Here is a 6,953-nt window from a genome sequence, read left to right on the forward strand (position 1 = left end):
CCCATAATGAGGACCAGAAACTAATTTTAAACAAGTGCAATCCAAGTTCTGTACATCAAAGTCTCCATCAGCATTCCCACATGTTATCAGATGGCTGTATGGTGCTTTCTGGGCTACTGTAGAAAGCTACCCTGAGACCAACTAGCAGAGATTGTGGATGCCGTTTCAGCATTAGGTCCCATAACGTAGTGCTCTGCTGGGCTGGCTTTTATTATAATTTGTATCACAGTCATGTCTAGAATCCCCAGCGGAGATCAGGGTCCCACTGTCCTTATACATAATAAGCGACAGTTCCCGCCCTAAGGAGCTTCCACTCTAAATAGACAAGAGGGACAGAGGGAGGGGAAACAGAGCATGGAAGCAACTTCCCCAAGGTCATCCGCGGAATTGGAACGAGAACCCAGCTATCCCAAGTCCCAGTCTAGTGCCCTGCCCGCTAGGCCAGGCTGTCTCTCTGATATGAATGGGTGTCTTTCAAAATAAGCGTATAGAAAACATCACCTCCATTCCTTGCCTACAAAGAACAGCTTTTAGTGCGAGCTGTTGTCACACAGTGCAGGCTCAGATTAGATCTAGTCAGAGAAATGTCGAGAAAAAAAGGCTAGAAAAACTTTCTGAACTCCAGCCACAGACTTACAGGCTATGCTCAACTTCTATCGTTTCAATCGGCAAAACACCGCGGCCATCACAAACTGGTGGCACATTTTCATTCGCTGCGATGGGGAGGTTCCAGGCCCTTGCACTCTTGGGAGGAGCGCTAAAGGAGGAACAACATCCTTGCTTTGCGTCTGCTGCGCTGGGAAACTTCTGCAAAATGTGTCCTTGTTTGTGTGCTATACTCAGGATCTGACTGGGGGATTAGCCAGGCTGAAGGATCAGTGTAATATGAAGTCTAGGTAGGTTCAAGGGGGTTGGCTTGGAAAAACGGAAACATTTGCTGGTTCTGCTGCATTTACTCCAACTTTTCTGCCCTGATCCCTCCTCCCAAGCAATGCAGAGCCTTCGGCCTCCTCCCGGGCCTTTCCCCACAACTGCTTCTCAATGCCTGCAGCCCTCTACTGAAAACAACCCCATACAATAACTAAGGCAATCTCTAGGGCTTCCCTTTAAAGAGGCCCCCAAGTCTCTCGTGAGCCACATGGGGTGGAAGGGGAAGAGTCTCCTTGCTCTGACAAACTGCTGTACCTGCATGTCATGAGTACGAGAGCTTGCCCAGGTCAGAGGCATCATAATCCACTCCATTCCCAACCCCAACCCTCAGCAAGTAAATGTATCTTTTTATGGACTGAAAGTCCCAGCTCCCAGGAGGCAGAAGAGTGTGAGCCACCAGACTCTTGGGAAAATCTCCGTTTAAAAGTGTAGTTTCAATGCTATCTAAGGGATTTCGGCACATAAAAATCATGGGATTTGGGCCTTTAAATCCTCCAGGGGGCTTTGGAAATTTCAGCCCCACGACAATTCACACCGCTGGGCCCCTCCATGGTTGGAGATTGCTGGCTGCACCACAGTTCCCGCTAACTCCACCAGGACAATGGAGCTGGCCTGTCGGAGATCAGCTGAGGTTCTTTTTCCCACTCCACCGTAGGTTTTAGAAGAGTTCTTTAAACATTTTTGATGCCTAGCCCCAGTTCATGAGAACATGGCTCTCTCCAAGCAGGTCACCACGGAGAAGGGGAATGAAAATGCTGCTGTTGTCTATAGCAGTGTTTCTCAACCTTTTTGATGCCAGGGACCGGCTTGCTGCCTTCCTAAACTGTGTCAGGGAGATCTCAGGGACTGGCTCCGGTCCATGGACCAGTTGTTGAGAAACACTGGTCTATAGCAGCCCCTGTTGGCCCTGTAAGAGGATCCCTTAGCGCAGAGCAGAGTGCAAAGGTGAGACCATGCTGTTCAGCCAAGTATACAGCAGGCATCGCTAATGGCCGGGTAGCACTCCCACCGGTTTTCTACTTACACGCTTCGTCAGGACATCGTTTAATACATTCAAAGGGGGGGGGGGGAAACGCAGCGTGGTGTTGTGTTGTGGAGGCTGTTTTCACAAGAGGCAGGTGCATTGCAGACAGCAGCTCTGGGAACCAAGCTTTGGGACACTGTGTGCTAGCTCCCCTGACCTGAAAGACTTCCGAGCAGAAGCTGCTAGAGGTGATAAATTGGTTGGGGGAGGAGGGGTTGTGATAGGCCCAAGCATCTCTTTAGACTCATGTTAGCACAGCAGCCTCCTCCCTGTTTGTGACCTAAAAGCCACATTTGAATTCAGGCCAGCGCAGTAACTCACTGGCTGACTCACTGAGGCCCTAGCCAGGTGTGAATTAGAACGACTCCAGGTTTTGAAATGTTTTTATGACAGCAGCCGCAGTAGCTGATGGCTGGCTCTGTGCAAGCCCCTCTGAGCTTATTCCGCAGCTGTATCTGAGTTGCAGGCATTTTAACCCAAACCGGTGCCCATTTCTAGCTGCGTTCACACTCTCCTACCTTGGGCAGGTGAGTTCCTTACAAACTGAAACCAGCCCTAAAAGGAACGATTGCACCTTCGTTTATACCGCAGCATGACGCATACAACCCACATGACAGTTAGCGCATGTTATTGCGGAGGTCCCTCAAAGGGCAAACCTCCCCTTCCAGTGGAGAACAATCAAACAGTCCAGCCCACACTTAACCCATGCACTGTCTCCTGCCTTGGGATCCCGTTCCATTCCAAGCACAACAGAACCAGACTCTCCTGCCTGCACATAAGCAAATCCACCCACTTCCTAAGCGTCTCCCATGCACGTGTCTGGTACACTCTCACCTATGCCCAGAGTGGTGTGTGACGTTATTGACATAAACTGGGACCATATAGATCATTGTTGCAACCAAGGTCCTGTAGTGGCACCCAAATCTTGTATAAAGGGGGTCAAATGGGGTGTCTAGGACAAGGTTATGGTTTACTGGTTATGATTATGCTGTCTATATGTATGTATCAGTTTTGTAGTCGAAGTTATGAATATTGGCTCTATACTGTCTGTATGGCAAACTTATGCTATGCTTCTGGGTGACATCCCAGACAAACTGAGATTAGCTCTGCCTAGCCTGCTTGATGGCCCATTAAGGACCATCAGCTATACAATGGACCCATTGAGAGAAGGCAGATACGCCTTGTACCTCAGCAAAGTATGCAGGGACTGGCCCATGTGACTCCAGACTCCATTTTGCTGTAATTTTCCACAGTAAGAACAAAGAGGTGTTCTGACACCTGGAAAAGACTATATAAGGCTGATGCCTGATCTCCATCTTGTCTTCAATCCTGCTTCTTACCTCTGGAGGGACTTTGCTACAAACTGAAGCTCTGAACAAAGGACTGAATGACCCATCCCAGCTGGGGATGTATTCCAGAGACTTGATTTGAACCTGCAGTTTATTCCATCGCTGCTGCAAGCCTGAACCAAGAACTTTGCCATTACTGTATGTAATTGATTCCATTTAACCAATTCTAATTCTCATCTCTATCTTTTTCCTTTTATGAATAAACCTTTAGATTTTAGATTCTAAAGGATTGGCAGTAGCGTGATTTGTGGGTAAGGTCTGACTTGTATATTGACCTGGGTCTGGGGCTTGGTCCTTTGGGATCAGGAGAACCTTTTTCTTTGACTGGGGTATTGGTTTTTATAACCATTTGTCCCCATAACGTGGGGCACTGGTGGTAATACTGGGAAACTGGGGTGTCTAAGGAGATTGCTTGTGAGACTTGCGGTTAGCCAGTGGGGTGAGACCGAAGTCTTAGTCTGGCTGGTTTGGTTTGCCTTAGAGGTGGAAAAACCCCGGCCTTGGGCTGTGACTGCCCTATTTTAGCAATTTGTCCTGAGTTGGCACTCTCAGTTGGGTTCCGCCAGAACCGCATTGTCACATGGTGATCCCCAGCCATAGGCTAGGGTCCTTCATCCAAAGAGAATGCACCTGGAGTCCATCAGGAGGCGATGGGACCACACCCTTGCTGACAGCCCAACCAGGGGCTGACATAGTGAAAGCAACCCAAGGGTTTTCCTTTAGAGTTTCAAAGCAGCGTGCAGCCATACAGTCCTGAAATCGACACAGCTGCCGCGTGCTAGCTTCCAAAGGTTTTATCTCTGTATAACCCACTCCAGGCAAAGCTGGGCGCAGACAGTGGCTTTGTGAAACAATTACACAAAGGTTTAATGCAGCCACAGGCTAGTGGTATCCAATGGCTGTGAAGACAGGCAGGGTACTGGACTGAGTGGCCTCAAAAAATCATTGCCTTGGTCTGTTGCATCCAAAGAAGTGAGGTTTTAACTCACGAAAGCTTATGCCCAAATAAATCTGTTAGTCTTTAAGGTGCCACCAGACTCCTTGTTGTTTTGGTCTGACCAGTGCCCCCCACACCAAGCCAGCTCCAGGCCAAATCAAACCCTTAATGACCCAGCCACCAACTAGGGAGGCATGCTCTTAACAAGCTCCAGTTTCATCTTATAAGGCAGGTGACATGATCATTTTCATACTTTATTTCCAGTGAAAGCTGCGTGAGAACAGCCCCCCTCCTGCCCCCCGTAAGGGGCAGCCCTCTGTCTTGGAGGCAGCTTTAAAACCAGCTCTCAGATTTTTTTCAACCTTCATAGAAAGCTCTAGCTCCGCTATGCAGCAGATGTTGTATTCAAATTAAAAGAACACTAATATGCAGCAGCTGTCTTGGCCTTTTATCGTCCCGGCTGCTCAGATTCAAAGGTAGGATTCAGTGGTGTGTATGTGAGTCACCAAGCAGGCCTGTTCCTTTAGCAATGATTCTAGTAATGAAGGACTGGCCATTTATTACATCTGACCCTCAGAAGTGCAATTTTTATTTTTCCCTGAGAGAGAAATGGATCAAACTGGCAGCCTGTTGGCCCATAACTCAGAAGAGAATTTATACACCCCATAAAAAAGCCATTGTTTCATGTCCTCTCGAGCAAATGCTAAGGGAAACTTTTGTACACAGCAGCTTTTGTTCTGTATTAGACACAGGAGGAGATAAAACAGCCTGTGGGAAAATGTATCCGTTCGTTACAGAGCATATTGTAACATATGACAGGAGTATTTCCTCGGAGCAGCAGAACTAGGCTGACAAAGAACTTCTGAACAGTGACAGCAGGTCTGACAGCCCTGAGCCATTATGGGGGCCAATGGGGAGACAGATTTCGGTAACATTATCTCCCTCTTTCCCTGCCCCAGTGTGAGCCACACACACTGAACTAGTCTTTCAGCAGGGAAACCTCAATCGTGCTAACCCAGGTGGCTGACAGATAGTGCCGGTGCGGTGAAAATGCTTCGTCACGAAAGATTACTCATAGACTCATAGACTTTAAGGTCAGAAGGGACCATTATGATCATCTAGTCTGACCTCCTGCATGATGCAGGCCACAAAAGCCGTACCAACCCCTTTCCCTTAACTCAGCTGTTGAAGTCCCCAGATCGTGGTTTAAAGACTTCAAGTCACAGAGACTCCTCCAGCTAGCGACCCCTGCCCCATGCTGCGGAGGAAGGCGAAAAACCTCCAGGGCCTCTGCCAATCTACCCTGGAGGAAAATTCCTTCTCGACCCCAAATATGGCGATCAATAGAACCCCGAGCATGCAGGCAAGATTCTCCAGCCAGAGCCTCATTGGCCATTGATACTATTTACCAGCGATGGCACGTTATTGACTGACTAAAATCACGTTATCCCATCAAACCATTCCCTCCATAAACTTATCTAGCTTAATCTTAAAGCCAGAAAGACCCTGGGCAAACCTGGGAAAAGCTCATTTTGAAACCGCTCAAGGAATGGGAGTTGGGAGATTACCTGTTACTTTACATAGTGCTTCCTACACACACACACACACACACACACATACATACACATCACAAGGGAACGGGTTTGAAACGGGCCTACAGCCCCATTTTCCAAAGTGACTTAGGCACTTAGGCCCACGTTGTCAAAGATATTTAGCTGCCTAACTCGAATTGATTGCAATGGGAGGTAGGCACTAAACTGTCTCTGAGGACCGGGGCCATAAGTGTAGACGTCACTTTGGAAAATGGGACGAAGGATCCCAACTCACTTAGGTGCTTTTCAAAATGTTTACCTCGGTGCTTACGGTAGCTGAGATGCACACAACAGCATCAGCAAGTTCACGGCCAGAAGGGAAGCACCAGCTCACCTCCTGCACAGACCACCCAGCGCCTGCACACTAAACCCAGCAACCCAAACTCTAACTCGCAGTGCAGCTGTTGCTGGGGAGGAGCAGGGCCCTGGGAAGCTCTGCAGACGGAGACGTGTATTTTAAGGAGGGGCTCGACAGAGAAGCAATCAAATGAAAAATTCATGCTTACCCAGCACTTTCCATCAGAGGAGCACCATGCACTTTACGGAAGGTGCTGAAGTATTATACCCATTTTACAGAGAAACTGAGGGCGAGAAGTGCCTGAAGTCACACAGCTGGTAAATAGTCAAGGGGATACGATTGGCTCTATTAACGTCCAGTCCCCTCTAACCACTTGATTAATCTTGGGTGGGAGGCAGCTCCAGCTGCAGGGGCTGGTATGAAGCGTTACATAGATGGCGGTTGGAAGAAGCCTCTGAGGAAATAAGGGCATAGTTCAAAAAGCCAGAGCAGGGCTGTACAGGGATTTCAACGTAAGTGGAGGCTTGGAACTGCAGCACAGAGGGAGGGAGCCAGGGAGCGGATTCGCGTGTCTGCGTGCAATGTAACAGGTGAACATTCACGGAAGGGTGGTTTTTTGCAGGGAATGGGGCGGTGAAGAGGTTTTCTCCAGGCTGATTGCGAGGGTAAAGCAGGAGGCTGGAAATCTAGATTCCTGACTCTGCCATCCCCATGCTGTGTGACCTCAAGGAAGTCACTTCACCAATCAGTGTCTCGGCTCCCTCCAAGGTAACTGTACCGCTATTAACAGTTCACAGGCAGAGACATATATGATACCCCTTGA

This window comes from Chrysemys picta, chromosome 4 (genome assembly GCF_011386835.1).
Source record: "Chrysemys picta bellii isolate R12L10 chromosome 4, ASM1138683v2, whole genome shotgun sequence".
Lineage (NCBI taxonomy): Eukaryota > Metazoa > Chordata > Testudines > Emydidae > Chrysemys > Chrysemys picta.